Source organism: Lathyrus oleraceus, chromosome 6 (assembly GCF_024323335.1).
Source record: "Lathyrus oleraceus cultivar Zhongwan6 chromosome 6, CAAS_Psat_ZW6_1.0, whole genome shotgun sequence".
NCBI lineage: Eukaryota > Viridiplantae > Streptophyta > Magnoliopsida > Fabales > Fabaceae > Lathyrus > Lathyrus oleraceus.
Window position 1 is genome coordinate 95,445,167 of NC_066584.1, and position 19,023 is coordinate 95,464,189.

The following is a 19,023-nucleotide window of genomic DNA, read 5'->3' on the forward strand; positions in this document are numbered from 1 at the left end:
GGAAAACTCAGGTTCGAGCGACAAACATTTTGCCCTCAGAAGGATTGTAGAAATAATATCCTCTTGTTTCTTTAGGATACCCCACAAATAAGCATTTGTCAGATTTGGGCTCAAGCTTAGTTGAAACTTGTCATTTCACATAAACCTCGCAACCCCAAATCTTTATGTAAGACATATGTGGTTTCTTACCACTCCATATCTCATATGGTGTCTTCTCAACCTTTTTGGATGGAACACGGTTAAGTGTGTAAGCTGCTGTCAATAGTGCATGTCCCCAAATGGAGTTTGGAAGATCGGCGTGACTCATCATGGATCGGACCATGTCTAACAGGGTTCGATTCCTTCTCTCAAACACACCATTCCATTGGGGTGTTCCAGGAGGAGTGAGTTGGGATAGGATCCCACACTCTTTCAGATGGTCATCAAACTCTAGGCTTAAATATTCACCACCTCGATCTGATTGAAGTGTTTTAATATTCTTACCTAGTTGGTTTTGTACTTCATTCTTGAATTCCTTGAACTTTTCAAAGGACTCTGATTTGTGTTTCATTAAATACACATAACCATATCTACTGAAATCATCAGTAAATGTGATGAAGTACTGAAAACCTCCTCTGGCTGGAATGTTCAGTGGTCCACATACATCAGTATGTATGAGGGCCAAAAGATCATTAGCTCTTTCACCTTTTCTTGTGAATGGAGATTTTGTCATCTTCCAAGTACTTTGGGCAGTTTCTCTTCCAGTGTCCGGTCTTACCGCAATGGAAGCAGGTGCCTGCCTTTGTTATGCCTCCACTAGGCCTCAAAACAGTAACAGTGGGTCTGGGTTTGGCAACTTCCTTGCCCTTCCCTTTATCACCCTGCCTGGTGGGCCTTTTGTTCTGTCTCTTTCCATTTCCGATCATCAGAATGGACTTCCTTTTTGTCTTCAGATTCTGCTCGGCAGTTCTTAACATGGCGAGCAGTTCAGGAAGAGATTTGTCCATATCAATCATATTGAAATTTAGGACAAATTGACTGAAACTATCTGGCAACGATTGCAAGACCAAATCAGTCGCAAGTTCCTTTCCGAGGGGAAAACTCAACCTTTCAAGCTTTTCCATATACCCAATCATCTTGAGCACATGGGGACTTATAGGGGCTCCCTCAGCTAACTTGCCTTAAAAAAAGGGTTTTTGAAACTTCAAACCTCTCATGCCTTGCTTGCTCTTGATAGAGCATCTTCATGTGTTCGATCATATCGAACGCTGTCATGTTCTCATGTTGCTTTTGCAACTCTGAGTTCATGACATCCAGCATGAGACAAGCAGTTTCATTGGCATCATCGACATGCTTCTTATAAGCATCTCTTTCTGCCTTAGGTGCAGAACTAGGAGGTTCCTCTTCAGGAACAGGTGTCTCCAAGACATACAGCTTTCTATTATGTTTGAGGACAATCCTCAGGTTTCGGTGTCAATCCAGAAAATTTGTCCCAGACAATTTTTCCTTATCAAGGATTGATCTCAAGATGTTGTTAGAGGTGTTTGCTGTCATGGTTATCTACATAAGGATTAAGAAAATATAAGTATCATTGACATATTTAATTAGGCCTTTAATCAAATATGCTCCCACTATTTTACTCAAAACAAATGACCCTCATCATTTGATTCGGAAAATCCCGTTGGAAGATTTTCTAGTGGGTCGAGATCCATATTTCACTTCGTTCTAAGTCCGCGTAGGCGGATTACACAAAACTAGGTTATTTAGGTAGGAACTCCTTCCAATTGTATCTCATACAACTCTCGAAAATTTCAATTGGGTGAATAACTCCTTATTCCAATCCATCATATGGATTATTCCCAACTCTTGCTTCTAAACATATATAAGAAAATTATAATCAAGTTTGACTCATCGTTTTAGTAGTTGGATATTACAATTATCCCATCGCACCTTAACTAATACAAAACATGCACCTCGCGTAGGCGAAACCTACATATCCGATACCAGTCTTGATGAGTGCTAAAACTTGGAAAGCAAACACATATAATCTTATTATAATTTGTTTAGTTAAGTTTGACCCATTATTTTAACAGTTGGATATTACAATTATCCCATCGCACCTTACTAATATATAGATCATGCACCTCGCGTAGGCGAAACCTACATTATCCATTACTAGTCTTGATGAGTGTTAAAACTTGGAAAGCATAAACTTAATATTTAATTTTGAGGGAATTGCAATTGTACTGATCTCACCGGCTTGTTTATCATATAAATCGTCTCTCACATGCATCAACATACATTCACATACATTCACATGCATCAACATACATACACAATGAAACAGTTATGGCCCCTAGCGCAATTGTTCTCCCAAGCCAATGAGAGAACCTAAGCTAACCTAATAACGATCTAAGCTTCTCCAAGCAAGATCTTCAAGGTTGTCCTCCTTTGATCTTCAAGGTTGTCCTTCTTTGATATTGAAATCTTCTCTTTCTTCATAACATTGTCTTCTTCTCTTTCTTCATAACATTACATTCCAGAAGAAACTCGTTTTACATACGAGGGATTGAGATGAGAAAAGAAGTTACATTAAGAGATCAAAAGGAGAGGCACGACACGCAGGTCGTATTTAAAAACCCAAAACAAAATAAAGGACAACTAAGGCCATAACTGATCACCACAAGGCAATAATAATAAACACATTGTTATTATTAAATTTTAATTCCTTTAATTAATTAAAACCAAATTAAATTTCGGCGACCGATCACACTACGCAGAGTTAGCCGGGGGTTCCGCTGCCCGGTCAGCGGACGGTGGTTCCGCTGACCGATCAGTGGACGGGGTCAAGGGGCAGCGCCCCTGTCCAAAATTTTAATGAACAATTCATTTGAAATGGACATTGTTTTGCATCAACACAACCCTTGCGTAGTCAAAACAGAAACCCCACTCTGTGTGTGTGACGACCGTCACAAGGCATGTGATGACCGTCACGTCCTTGTTACGACCGTCACGGGCGTCACGCAGCGTGTTACGACCGTCACGCATCTTGTTACGACCGTTACGCATCTTGTTACGCTCGTCACGAATCCATCTTGTTACGCTTGTTACGCTCGTCATACGAGCTTCACGCGGCCAAGATAACAGACTTTGAAACAGTCAACACGCTCGTCACACGAGCTTCACGCAGCCAAAATAACAAACTTTGAAACAGTCAACAGACGTGTTCCAAAAGCCCTAAATTCACAACTCTTTGACTCCTTGACGGCACAACCCTTGCGCCGTCACCAACCCTAATGCGCCAATTTCAGACCGTCAAACACACCTCGATTGTTGATTCAGTATGATTGATCAACAAGTCATTGCTTCACCATACTAATGTCGGATTCCGAAGCAAATGACCATTGATCGCTCAAAGGAAAACAATCATTTAGTGTTCGAATGAATGAAACAGAAACAGCATATCACATATACCGTACTTTGCATTAGGATTACTTATATCATATATAAGTTGATCGGTCTCAATTGCGTAACCTATGGACGATCGATGTATCGCTGCTTCACCATACTAATGTCGGATTCCGAAGCATAGTCAACATCAATCATCCAACTCGTACACTCATGATGCCAAATTTAATTACCCTTTTAATTAATCGATTCATTCTGTCTTTTAATCATATTAATACAGAAATTAAACAGCTATCCGATTCATGGTTTCGTAAGTGGCTCTGATACCACTGAAGGAGAATTGCGACCCTAAGCGCAGCGGAAATTAAAATTTCTCCTTTAGAGATCCTTACGAATGGTCATGATCAGTGATAGAATATTTACCTCTTGTGACGATTGAAACCTTTGGTGCAGATCTCTTGTAACGATCAAAACCCTTTGATGCAGATCCACGAAACGATCACGAACGTTGAACGATGACAACGTCTCTACTCAGTCCACACGAACGGATTCCTTCAATCTCAGTGCTAGCTGGTATGAATGAAGGCTTTGAGTGAGAGAGAGAGAGAGAGTGAGAGAAAACGAAAATAATGCAACCGCAAATTTTTGCTTCTGCACAAGGGTTCTATTTATAGAACCACTTGTGTGGGCTTCAAGCTAAAAGCCCACTTAAGTGTATTTTGGCCCATATCTTATAATATGCCCAAAATCACTTAAGCTCATGGTACCTTACCATATTTCGTATTCTATTCAAGTACATCGTACCTTACGATGCTCTATAACTCACTTAAGGGCACCGTACCTACGGTATTCCTTAGTTACTCTATCTCTCATCAATCCGTCCTTTGTGTGTGACCCTGTAGGTTTTCGTGACGTTGGCAATTATATTAAATCACGCATTTAACATAATAAACAGTGAGCGGTATCTAGCAACACATCACTGCTACCCAAGACACGAAAATGTCATGTGATCTGACAATTCCTTCTGTGATAATACTTATGTGTATAATTACCCTTTTGCCCTTATGTCTATATTGAACACAAGGCATAGACCGTGTCATCCTTGTCTAGTTCAATATTGGGCCCATAGACATTTATCCTGTTATGCAGGATGGGCAAATTCCATCTAGGTCACTCATGTCCCTCAGCATGCTTTGTGGAGTACCCATCAACTGTCTTTATGGTTATCCAGTTACGGACAACGTTGGATCAGCAATAAAGCACTCGACTCTACATCTAGGATCCATAGTGGTTTCAGGTCGGAGAGTGGAATACACTATTATCACCATGAGAATAACTTATGACACTTTGCATAACTTTCTATATAGTATTCTCATAGCGGGTCAATCCGGTATAAATATTACTCCTAATATTCATACCTATGTTTAAGACTTGATAACTCTTTATCCATGATCCATGAGATGTGATCATCAGTCTACAAACATAATAGTCTTAATGCTTTAATGTTATCCCACTTCACACTAAAGCTCGACTACGGATACTTTAGGAATATTGTCCTTATGTTTAATGTGTTCTCATGATTAAGTCACACTTAATACATTAAACGGACTATCTATTCCAGGGACTTTATTAATCAACCATAATAAAGAGAATGCCTTTTATTATTCGATACAAGTACCAAAATGTATTGGCCTCTAGGGCTTACACCAACATGACTCACTTAGGGATTGGGTATGAATCCCCAGCAGAGTCGCCATCTGTCGTACCTCAGGAAAAATATGGGGAAAGAGGTGCAACACAAGGACTTCCCAGGAGGTCACCCATCCTAGTACTACTCTCGCCCAAGCACGCTTAACTGCGGAGTTCTGATGGGTTCCGGTGCATAGACTCCCGAGGTGAATACTTCGTAAGACAGGTCTTGGTCCATCATTGCGAGCGTGCAATTGCGCTTCACTTTAAGGTCGTGCCTCTCATTTTTTGAGGTGCGACACCTCCCCACGGTTAAGTTTTATTAGTATTTAAGCAAGTTATATAGATTATTTTGGGGGGTGGAATTTTTAGCATTTGCAGTAGGAGTGCACTTGAAGTACCAAAGTGTTTACGATAAAAGATTTATCTCCCTACGAAAAATATACTTTTGCTTCCACTTATATTTATCAGTCATTTAAATTATCAAATTGTCTTGACCTTTTTGCGTTTATGATCGGTAAAATAGCAAGTGTACTATTTGCACCAATGTAGTAATAAAAAGGGAGTTATCCCGAGTATCGATCTCGAGGACTGCGTAGTAAGTATCAATATTTATAATAATTCAATTGAACAAAAGTTCATATGGGATTTGATGATTGTTTTCACAAATAATAAGAAATAAAAATATAAAGCGTATAAAAATAGTTTAACCGATATGAGAAATAATGCTAGGGGCAGATGTATGAATTGCTTTGTATTACACTTCTTCCATATTGTTGGTTCTAAGTGTTGGCAGCAATTTTGATAAAACAAAGAGTGTTCACAAGATGTTGCATGTGATGTCTTAACATAAGATATCTATGTACCTGCTGGAGTTTGAAAATATAATGATGCAGGATTGTTTCAAGATGTCATACACGATGTCATGACATTTGATATTATGTACCTACTGGATATTTAAAATGGAACTATGCAGGATTGTTCCAGGATGTCAGACCCGATGTCATGACATCTGTACACAGAACATTCAGGGTGAATGTTATGTGATATGTGATTATGCATTTAATGGCAATCTATGTATGATTGAAGATCTGATTTGCAAACGCATTCAATCATTAATTACAACCCGATTTACTTATTTTCCAAAGAGATCTAATCATCTATCATGAGAAGATTTAATTGGAAAATAGTTTTAGGGTTTTCAAGATGTCCAAGCCCAGCTGAATGCTTCTATAAATAGGACATGGAAAACCTGATTTGATACACAACCAATACAGAGCGAAATATTGAGAGAGAATAAGGGTTTGTGTCTTGTTTGGTCGTGTGACTTATAAGCCATTCAATTCATCCATAGATGATTGAATTGGTCTGATTTGTGAGTTGTAATTTGTCACTCTAAGCTTTTAAGCATGAGTGTGTGTCTACTTGATTGAAACTGTTAAGTAAGATCAAATGTGTGTCTACTTGATTGAAGCTGCTAAGTAAAATCAAGTGTGTGTCTTTGAAGAGTGTCTTCTTTTCATAAGGAATTGTTGTTTAAAATCACATGTGTGATTGGGGGGGGGGGGGAGTGAGTGGGTTCTCATATCTAAGAGTACTTAGGTAGAAATCACACGGGTAGAGATTAGGTGAAAAAGACTGTAACTTGTGGAGTGTACTGAGAGTCTTTGAACTGATTCTATTTAGTGGATTTCCTTCCTGGCTTGGTAGCCCCCAGACGTAGGTGAGTTGCACCGAACTGGGTTAACAATTGCTTGTGTCTCTTGCATTACTATTCTTTATCTTTATCCTGTTTGTGTTACTCAGATATTAGTGTCGTGACATTACCTTCGACATCTCATATCTGATACCAGAATTTTAATTGGTATCAGAGCAGGCATCCTGCTCTGGTTCTGGGTGAGATCTAGGGACAATACTTTCTGGTACTATGGAGAGAGATGGAGGATTTGTTCACAGGCCACCAATTTTGGATGGATCTAACTATGACTATTGGAAACCTCGAATGGTAGCTTTCCTAAAATCTCTTGATAATAAGGCTTGGAAGGTTGTGTTAACAGGCTGGGGACATCCAGTAATTACTAAGGAAGGAGAAGTCACTACTGATAAGAAGCCTGAAGAACAATGGTCCAAGGAGGAGGAGGATCTAGCCCTTGGAAATTCTAAATCTTTGAATTCCATATTCAATGGAGTAGACAAGAATATCTTCAGACTGGTAAACAACTGTGAGGTAGCTAAAGATACTTGGGACATTCTTAAAACGACTTATGAAGGCACCTCTAGAGTAAAGATGTCTAGACTACAGCTGCTCACTACCAAGTTTGAAAATTTAAGGATGAAAGAAGATGAAAATATTCATGAATTTCACAGGAATATCATTGAAATTGCCAATGCCTCTGGAGCTCTGGGAGAGAAGATGTCAGATGAAAAGCTAGTAAGGAAAATACTCAGGTCACTCCCTAAGAGATTTTCTATGAAGGTGACAGCCATAAAAGAATCTCAAGACATATCAAATATGAGAGTTGATGAGCTAATTGGATCCCTCCAAACATTTGAGATGGGAATATGTGATGGATCTGAAAAGAAAGCCAAAAGCATAGCCTTCATGTCAAACATTGAAGGGGAAGATGAGGAAGGTGGTCAAGAGATTGATGAAGATCTAGCAAATGAGGTAGCAATGTTGGGAAGACAGTTCAACAGACTTATGAAAAGGATGGATGTAAGATCTAAGGCCAATGTCAAGAACATCGCATCTTACATCAGTAAATCCAACAATATTGGAAGAAGAACAAGGTTAAAAGAAAAGCCCAAAGAAGGAAAAGGAGTTCAGTGCTATAAATGTGATGGGTATGGTCACATTAGAACTGAATGTGGGACCTACCTCAAGAAACAGAAGAGGGGTCTTGCTGCCTCTCGGTCCGATGAAAGTGAAACAGAAGAAGCTGCAAATCTTGTGACTACATTGACAGGAAGATGGGGTTCTGATGAAGAGTCAAGTGATGATGAAGTAACCTTTGAAGAACTGGCCACCACCTACAGAGAATTGTGTCACAAAAGTGCAGAAGTGTGCAGACAAGTTGAAATCCAGAAGAAAGTGATAGCTCAGCTGGAGAATGAAAAGGGGGAACATGAGGAAACCATCTCCAAGTTGAAAACTGAAGTTGTACTCTTGAATTCCAAACTAGATGAGATGACCAAGTATGTAAGAATGCTTAACAATGGATCTGACATCTTAGACAGGATTCTCCGGACTGGTCAAACAACAGGAGACAAATCTGGCATTGGGTTCAATGAATCTAAGGCTGACTGCAGTTACATAAATGGCAAACCTAAATCCAAACCTAAGTGCAACCATATTGATAACAAACCTGTAATGTCACATCAAATGTCACAACATCAGAAGGGAAGACAGCAGAAAAGGAAACACCAAAGATGGAGATGCCATTACTGTGGAAAATTTGGCCACCTGAAGCCCTTCTGCTATAAGCTGTATGGTTATCCTAGCCCTGTTCATCATTAGACTCACTATCAACCAAGACCCAAACATCACAGGCCTGTCAACAAGAAGCTATGGGTTCCTAAGACTAATGTTTCAAGTCTAATAGCTCACACTTCCTTCAGAGTTTCAGCCAAAGAAGATTGGTATTTTGACAGTGGTTGCTCGAGACACATGACTGAAAATAAAAACCTGTTAACTGACCTTCATCCCCATGCCACAAGTTATGTAACCTTTGGTGATGGAGCAAAGGGTGAAATCAAGGGAATTGGTAAGCTTGATTTCCCTGGAGTTCCTGACCCTGACAATGTCCTACTTGTTAAGGGATTAACTGCTAATCTAATAAGCATCAGTCAACTGTGTGATCAAGGTCTAAATGTAAACTTCACTAGAACTGAATGTCTGATTACTAACAAGGAAAATGAAGTGATCATGAAAGGAGTTAGGTCTAAAGACAGCTGCTACATGTGGAGTTCTCAAGAAACTGGTTACTCTTCAATGTGTACCTTGGCCAAAGAGGAAGAAGTGAAGATATGGCATCAAAGATTGGGCCATCTTCATCTTAAAGGCGTGAAGAGGATCATATCTGTTGAAGCTGTTAGAGGAATTCCAAACTTGAAGATTGATGAAGGAAAAATCTGTGGAGAATGTCAGATTGGAAAACAGACAAGGATGTCACACCAGAAGCTTAGACATGACACCACTACCAAAGTTTTAGAACTCCTCCATATGGATTTGATGGGACCCATGCAAGTAGAAAGCCTTGGTGGGAAGAAGTATGCATATGTAGTGGTGAATGACTTCTCTAGATACACCTGGATCAATTTTATAAGAGAAAAATTTGATGTTTTTGAAGTCTTCAAGGAGCTCTGTCTAAAACTTCAAAGAGAAAAGGAAAGTTCTGTTATCAAAATTAGAAGTGATCATGGGAAGGAATTTGAGAACAACAAATTTTTTGAATTTTGTTCTTTAGAAGGAATTCATCATGAGTTCTCATCTCCCATTACTCCCCAGCAAAATGGTGTGGTGGAAAGAAAAAATAGAACTCTTCAAGAATCAGCCAGAGCTATGATTCATGCTAAGAAATTGCCCTACCATTTTTAGGCTGAAGCCATGAACACAGCCTGCTATGTTCACAACAGAGTGACATTGAAGAAAGGAACTCTTACAACCCTATATGAAGTCTGGAAAGGAAGAAGACCTACAGTCAAATACTTCCATGTATTTGGTAGTAAATGTTATATCTTGACTGATCATGAACAAAGAAGGAAGTTAGATCCCAAAAGTGATGAGAGAATATTTCTGGGCTACTCAACAAACAGCAGAGCTTACAAAGTCTTTAATTCCAGAACTAATGTATTGATGGAATCTATTAATGTTGTGGTTTATGACCAATAGACTGATGTCACAGACGATGTCGAGACATCTCTGAATGATTCCCCAACTGACTTCTCAGACAAAAATGAGGAAAGTGAACCTCCTCAAGCTGAACCTGAAGATGACAAAATCAACAAGGGACCCTCTATCAGAGTTCAGAAGGATCATCCCAAAGATCTCATTATAGGAGATCCAAATAAAGGGGTCACTACTAGAGCAAGGGAAGTGATCTCACATGGCTGCTTTGTGTCAAAGATTGAACCTAGGAATGTCAAGGAAGCCTTGACTGATGAGTTCTGGATCAATGCCATGCAGGAGGAGTTAGGTCAATTCAAGAGGAATGAAGTATGGGAACTGGTTCCTAGACCTGAAGGAGTAAATGTCATAGGTACAAAGTGGGTATATAAGAATAAATCTGATGAACAAGGGGTTGTTACTAAAAACAAAGCAAAATTAGTAGCACAGGGATATACTCAAGTTGAAGGAGTGGACTTTGATGAAACATTTGCTCCTGTAGCTCGCCTTGAGTCCATTAGATTATTGCTTGGAGTGGCATGTATTCTGAAATTCAAACTGTTCCAAATGGATGTAAAAAGTGCCTTCTTGAATGGCTACTTAAATGAGGAAGTATATGTTGAACAACCTAAAGGATTCACATATCCAAATCTTCCAAAGCATGTGTACAGATTGAAGAAAGCCCTATATGGGTTGAAGCAAGCTCCCAGAGCTTGGTATGAGAGACTCACAATGTTCCTCACTAACAATGGATATAGGAAATGAGGTATTGACAAAACTCTATTTGTGAAGAATGAAGGAGGGAAGCTCATGGTGGCACAAATATATGTAGATGACATTGTGTTTGGTGGGATGTCGGATCAGATGGTTGAACATTTTGTTAGACAAATGCAGTCTGAGTTTAAGATGAGCCTTGTTGGAGAACTGACCTACTTTCTTGGGCTACAAGTCAAGCAGATGGAAGATTCTATCTTTCAATCTCAAAGCAAGTATGCCAAGAACATTGTTAAGAAGTTTGGCATGGAGAATGCAAGTCATAAAAGGACACCTGCTCCTACACATGTGAAAATCTCCAAAGATGAAAATGGTGTCAGTGTAGATCAAAGTCTATATATAAGCATGAAAGGTAGTCTGCTATATCTCATAGCAAGCAGACCTGACATTGCATTTGTTGTAGGTGTTTGTGCTAGATATCAAGCTGAACCAAACGTCACTCACATAAACCAACTAAAGAGAATACTGAAATATGTCAATGACACCAGTGACAATGGGATGTTATATACTTATGGATCTGGATCTATGCTGACTGGTTACTGTGATGCTGACTGGGCTGGAAGTGCTGATGATAGGAAAAGCACATCAGGAGGATGTTTCTTCTTGGGGAACAATCTGATATCATGGTTTAGCAAGAAACAAAATTGTGTATCTCTATCCACTGCTGAAGCTGAATACATAGCAGTTGGGAGTAGTTGTTCTCAACTGGTTTGGATGAAACAAATGTTGATTGAATACAATGTCACACAAGAAGTCATGACATTGTACTATGACAACCTAAGTGCTATAAATATTTCCAAAAATCCTATTCAGCACAGCAGGACAAAGCACAATGATATTCGTCATCACTTCATTAGAGAACTTGTGGAAGAGAAGATTATAGCACTGGAGCATGTTTCTACTGAAAAGCAATTAGCTGACATATTCACAAAAGCTTTGGATGCTAATCAATTTGAATGTTTAAGAGGGAAATTGGGGATTTGTATTCATGAGAATCTATAGCAATCAAAGGAGTTTGTGATGAATATCCCATAGGATATTTCTAACAAAAATAGCAAGGATTTTAGCAAGGTGTTTATAAGAAGAAGATGCTACTTCCTCAGACTGAGTAGCGAAGGTCCCCATGTTATGAAGACTGGTCCCCCTGGTGGTTTAGCTGTTCTGGATGCTGTTATGTCTTTTTTCTGTTGTTTTTTTGGAATGTTTGTAATTTGCGGCAATCCTTACTGATGCCTTCATGTAATATTTGGGCTTTTAGTGAGTTCCATGGATTTCTAATTATCTCAGCTACTACAAATGTGTATAATTATGGTGTGTATCTCATAACAATTATGTTTTAACATTTTATATGTTATAACATCTGTTGTGACATTCTCTGCTAGGCTCATTGACATTTATTTTGTCTAACTGGTCACCTTTGGTCTATTTTGACTAAAAAGGGGGAGAAGTGATTATGTGGAGCAGTTAAATATGTGGAGCTGTGTGGAGATGTATGTGCTGGTGTAGCTAAATAGATGATCATCTATTGTTGAAGGAGATGTGTTTGATGTAAGACAGAATGATGTTCTGTTTACAAAATGTTGGAGGAGATGTCTGATGTGGTGCAGAGATGATGTTGAAGCAGATGTCAGAGGGTGACTCTGAGTGTTACAGGTGTTGTTATCCAGGTGTTGTTATTGTTAAAGGAGATGTCTGTGTTATACAGACTTAGGGGGAGAAGAAGTACCCTTGTGCATTTGTGTGTTTTACTAGTTTCTATTATAGCTAGTAATTCTGTTTGCTTCTGCTGCTGCTTAAACACTGAGATGTTGTTTAACTGCTGATGTTTTTTTCTTGTGAACAAAATGGACAGATATATGTTTTAGCCAAAATTTTCCAAAGGGGGAGTTTGTTGGTTCTAAGTGTTGGCAGCAATTTTGGTAAAACAAAGAGTGTTCACAAGATGTTGCATGTGATGTCTTAACATAAGATATCTATGTACTTGCTGGAGTTTGAAAATATAATGATGCAGGATTGTTTCAGGATGTCATACACGATGTCATGACATTTGATATTATGTACCTGCTGGATATTTAAAATGGAACTATGCATGATTGTTCCAGGATGTCAGACCCGATGTCATGACATCTGTACACAGAACATTCAGGGTGAATGTTATGTGATATGTGATTATGCATTTAATGGCAATCTATGTATGATTGAAGATCTGATTTGCAAACGTATTCAATCATTAATTACAACCTGATTTACTTATTTTCCAAAGAGATCTAATCATCTATCATGAGAAGATTTAATTGGAAAATAGTTTTAGGGTTTTCAAGATGTCCAAGCCCAGCTGAATGCTTCTATAAATAGGACATGGAAAACCTGATTTGATACACAACCAATACAGAGCGAAATATTGAGAGAGAATAAGGGTTTGTGTCTTGTTTGGTCGTGTGACTTGTAAGCCATTCAATTCATCCATAAATGATTGAATTGGTCTGATTTGTGAGTTGTAATTTGTCACTCTAAGCTTTTAAGCATGAGTGTGTGTCTACTTGATTGAAACTGTTAAGTAAGATCAAGTGTATGTCTACTTGATTGAAGCTGCTAAGTAAAATCAAGTGTGTGTCTTTGAAGAGTGTCTTCTTTTCATAAGGAATTGTTGTTTAAAATCACAGGTATGATTGAGGGGGAGTGATTGGGTTCTCATATCTAAGAGTGCTTAGGTAGAAATCACACGGGTAGAGATTATGTGAAAAAGACTGTAACTTGTGGAGTGTACTGAGAGTCTTTGAACTGATTCTATTTAGTGGATTTCCTTCCTGGCTTGGTAGCCCCCAGACGTAGGTGAGTTGCACTGAACTGGGTTAACAATTGCTTGTGTCTCTTGCATTACTACTCTTTATCTTTATCCTGTTTGTGTTACTCAAATATTAGTGTCGTGACATTACCTTCGACATCTCATATCTGATACCAGAATTTCACATATCATCTAACATCTATGTTATCATAATTCAAAACCATTTCTCTAGAGTTGTTTTCTCTAATTCCTTAGCCAAAATCCATTAACAAGCAATTTCAATCCTAATTCCTCAGTTATTCAAATTGATGTTATGAAATACTTAGTTTATCAAGAATTAACAGTAACCACAGTTTGATCCTCATTCTTAAGTGATTAAACGCGGGTTTTATTATACAACAAGTGATAAGGCGGTTTGTCCGACCTAAACCTTATCTAGAGATCAGAATTTCATTTGTCCGATAAAATTAAGCATTAAGCGCGTTGTATAATAATTTGAATTAAGAAAACATCAATGATTATACAAACATGGATAAAATATTCATACAGTAGCAATTCATGGACACCCCCTAGCATTGGGAGGTTTAGCCTCTCATAATATTCAAAGACAGTAGATTACAAATTAAAGACATTACAAGTTGTTGTTGATGAAAATATATCTTCAATTTCTTCCGATCTTGAAGATCTCTTCTCCTCTGAACACTTTGCAAGGTCGCTTCTTCTTTCTGTCTCTTTTTTTCCACGATTAAAAAGTCCCTTTTTTCTGTGCGCAAATTCAAACTAAATAGCGTCCAAACAACTAAAAAATTGCGAAATGCCCAAACTGCCCTCCAGACGTCTAAAGGGGTTAAAACATGAAAAATCAGCAAATGGGGCGAAATGGCCAATACGGGCCGTGTCAGGTGACACTGCTGCCCGTGTTGGCTCCACTGTAAGTCCATCATGCAATCCAGGCTGACACGGGCACCCGTGTCAGCCCACTGTTTTCTGGGTTTTGGTTGGTTGGCTCTGCACATGCTGACACAGGCCGTGTCAGCCCCCTGTTTTGTCTATTTTTTGCTTTTCATTAAGTCTCTGACCTCCATTCTTCCGGTACGCAACTTTCGGACTTGTTATCTAACCTGGAAACCAAACAGTCTACACAGAAACGCATAAAATGCGACAAAAGGAGAAAAACTACTAATGCAACATAAAACAAGCGAAAATTTATAAAATGCAATAAACTAAAGAAATCGCAAAAATAAAGAGCAAAATGTTACCGATTCATGAAGATTCAATGCTGGATAGATGATGAAAACTGAGTGTAAATGGTGACCGATCACAACCCCAAACTTATCTCATTGCTTGTCCTCAAGTGATGCAAGAGACAACACGGAGGTCAACCATGGATTATATTCTCTCCACAACACAACTGATGTTATTCGCAACTTGGCTTTCTCCTTCCCGATTAAGCTTCTGGTTTACCCATTCGAACTTCTCCACTGCCTTATCATTCCAGAGAATTCTTTTACCTGCAAGCTTCTTCACACTACTCACCACATCTCTCGAGGTTAAGGTGTTTAGCACTAAATATATCAAGGTACGCAATATCAACTCTTACTTTTTGAATAGATTCTACGTCAACTACACAAACACAATTCACACACTTTAAGAGGTCTTCAGGGTTGTAACGAGGCTTAGGTATGGTGGGAGAGTAGACAACAAAATGGATTACAAATGGTTTTACAACTCGACATTCATGTTGTTGTTTTCTTTGTGCAAGAATTTTTTTTAATGGGGTGTCGTCCAATCTTGACTCTTTTTCGCTCAAATTCACATTAATACATGAGTCTATTTCTAAGGCAAGTGCTTATTCTTCATTTCTCTCTCTATATTTTTTTTCATTTCTTTTTCTCCTTTTTTTTTCGGTAGAGGCAGATGTTTCTACACAGTTTTTCTTTTTCTCATCTTTATTTTTCTTGCACTTGCCCTTTTTCAACATTTCTTCTACGGATTAATACCCTAAACTTATCTTTTTGCACAAATTTTACACTACAACAGTCATGCCGAGCGAGGGTAGGAAATGTATGGTTTATGGTTAATATGATGGTTTACACAAACAAAGGGGTACAGGCTCAACGGGGTTAGCAACGGATGAAAACAACATTATGGGTGGCTAGAAAGGCTCAAAGGGTGAAAACAAACAACGTGCCTTAGTGTGCGTTTTTGTATCGTGCTGTATCAGTAGAACTTACGCAAACTTAGAGAGATAAAGTCATACCTGAATGCGCTCTTTTTGTGTTTGGTTAATCTGAAATCTCACCATGTTGGATAAGTTTGCAGGCTCCAAACATTCTTTATGACATACAACTTCTTTATCAGCTTGGGCTTACCTTCTTCTCTTTCGGTCTAGATTTTCCAAGTTACGTCCAACCTTTTGTTTCTCAGCTGTATCACCTTTCAGATTGCCTTGGGAGAAAATCCGGGGTTGCATCTTTCACTCACTGTCCACTAGTCTATCATTTCTCCAGCATAATCTACTTTCATTTGTAACTTAAAAAAGAAACAAAAACAACCACACAATGAAAAACAAAATAACACAACAGACACAACAAAAATAAAAATAAAAATAAAATATAAAGCAATTAAAAACCCCCCACACTTGAACCAAACATTGTCCGCAATGTTTAAAGTCAAGATATTAGGGGCACTTACAACGTTTATTGTGGAGGTGGTGGCGGGTACGGATAATGCAACATCATGTGTTGCATCATCGCGTTTATCTCATCCAAAATCGTCCCTTGACGGTGTTGTTCGACTCCAAACCTGGTGAGCTCCTCACCTTGCCTGGATTGCTCCGTGCGAAGGTGGCCTATCTCATCCTGAATCCACCCCCATTGGTCTTGCGGCCTGGAGTAGGACCCAGAGGCTTGAGTCGGTTCTGGCGGTTGCTTGTAAAAAGGCTCCTCGGTGCTCGGTGCACCTTCCATCGGTTCATCTGCAGGCAAAGAGTCAAATAAATCTTCGTCCCCCTCTTCCAGGTCGGGACAGTCATAGAGCCAGTTGGCTCTGTTAGTGATACTGATAAAATCGTAAGCAGGTAAATCCAGAACATGGACTTTTTGGCACATCAAAGAGTAATAGTCTTGTTTTACCGTAATCATGCCTTGTTGGATCAAGGCGGCCATGTCCAGTTTGTTTTTACCTGACACCTTTGGAGAGTCAACGAGAGCAGCACCAAATCCAAAATGGTCGGCAATCTGAGTAATCATGCCGCCAACAGAAATGTCGCCTGAAGTAGCGCGACCAACTCTCCCTAAGTAGTCAGCTGCAAATGCTGCTACGTTGATTGGAGTCTGGGATGTCATACTGTACAGAAAGAACAGCTCCCTTTGAGTGGCAACACCGGTGCTGTCTCTACGACCAAACATGGTGTATGCCAATGCCTTTTGCGCGTACCTGAAACACGGGTTATGGATACCCAATGCCTTTGCCCCTTTAGAAACATATTTAGTGTTACCTATTATGGCGGTCCAAAATTCCGCCGGGACAAACGTATCGGGCACCGCTCCAGGGCCTAGGATTGAGAGTTTTAAGATCCTGCCTAACTCATCCACAGTCAATTCCATATCAGTATTAAATAATCGAAATTGCAACGTACCGTAATATTCTTTTTCCATTCCATTCCACCTGTTTTTCAGCTTAAATTCAATGGTGCTCAGGAATTCAAGCGTAATGCGCGCGAAAGTAGGCGCTTCCAGCTGCATGAATTCTAGCATCCCTAAGGTGTGGAACATACGGTGTACCTTAGCTTGCAATCCCAGTTCCTGCAGAGTGTCATTACACATATACCTCGTGGGGGGTTAATTTCCTTTTTAAATGAATCGCATACCTTTTCTGGTGCTCCAGGTTCTCGAACATAATGTCGTACTCGTTCGGGGTTCTCCTTGCCCTTTGTCGTGGACGGGATGATTCCGTCACATTTTTTCTTTTTTCGACTCGGCGAGACATATTGTACCTGCACACAACAAAAAGAAACAAGAATTTGAAAAGAGAGATTAGGTGAAAATATTACCGTAGGAGTGTTGAGGGTGGAGAATGGTGAAACTTTTGTGAAGACGGGTGGAGAATCGATGGAGATATACGGTGAAAGGAGATAGCTTTGAGTGAGAATAATGGAGGTTTTAGGTATTTTTGAGAGAAAGAAAGATGAAGATGAAAGAGTATGAAGGATATGTGGTAAATGAGGAGAAAATTGGGGATAAGGTGTATTTATAGGGTGAATTTCGTAGGTGAGACCTTCCTCCAACGGTCAAGTTTTCAAAAAAAAATCACCACTGCGCAAGCTGACACGGGCGGCCGTGTTAGCGCAACACTACCCCATGACACGGGCCGTGTCATTCATAAACGCGCTTAAACCAACTTATTTTACCCAGGGGCTGACACGGGTCGTGTCACCTGACACGGACGGCCGTGTCAGGCCCCTGGAAATCCAATTTCTCACCATGTTTTGCCACATCCTGACATGGGTCGTGTCAGGCCCCTGTTTTCTCCTTTTTCTTGGTTTCTTTTCTTGTTCTGTGCACGACTTTAGCTTCCGCATTTTCAGAGATTTGTTGCGACCGCTACCTTTAACTCCTCTATCAAACACTATTCACACCTGGAAGTAAATAACACACAACCAAACAAAGAGAATGATTAGATACAAAAGCGTGGTTTGCCTCCCACGTAGCGCTTCGTTTAACGTCGCTTGGCTCGACGATTGTGCATCTTATCAGACAAGATGAGCAACATCAATTTGGCCCACAACTTGCCCCACATTGTACGGCTTCAACCTCTGGCCGTTCACTTTAAAAATGTCTCCATTGGAAGGATTTTTTATTTCAACTGCTCCATGGGGATATACCTTGTGCACCACAAACGGACCCGACCATTTCGATCTCAGTTTTCCAGAGAACAACTTCATCCTTGAATTGAACAATAGTACCATCTGTCCTTCCTAGAATTCCTTCCTTTAGATTCTTCTGTCATGCCATTTCTTTGTTTGATCTTTGTAGATCTTTGCATTTTCATATGCCAGGTTCCTAAATTCTTCCAACTCATGGAGTTGAAGGATTCGAGATTCTCCCGCTTTCACAAGATCCAAGTTAAGGAACTTGGAAGCCCACAAAGCTTTGTGTTCAAGTTCCAAGGGTAGATGACATGCCTTACCATATACCATTGATACGGGGACATACCAATCGGTGTTTTGAAAGCAGTACGATATTCCCAAAGCGCATCATCAAGCTTACTCGCCCAATCCTTGCGAGAAGCATTAACCGTCTTCTCTAGGATTTGTTTTAGCTGCCTATTTGACACTTCAACTTGACCACTTGTTTGCGGGTGGTATGGAGTGGCTATCCGATGTTTCACATTGTATTTCAATAGTAGCTTCTCCATTAGGTGATTTAAGAAGTGCGTTCCTTCATTACTTATTAGAGCTCTTGGCACTCCAAACCTGAAAAATATGTTTTCTTTCAAAAAC

At 39.6% G+C, this 19,023-nt stretch overlaps 1 pseudogene; it reads right to left on the minus strand.

The window, feature by feature from the left end:
* Positions 1 to 5,174: 5,174 nt before the first annotated feature.
* On the minus strand, positions 5,175 to 5,294 carry LOC127098694 (uncharacterized; annotated as a pseudogene).
* Positions 5,295 to 19,023: the final 13,729 nt, after the last annotated feature.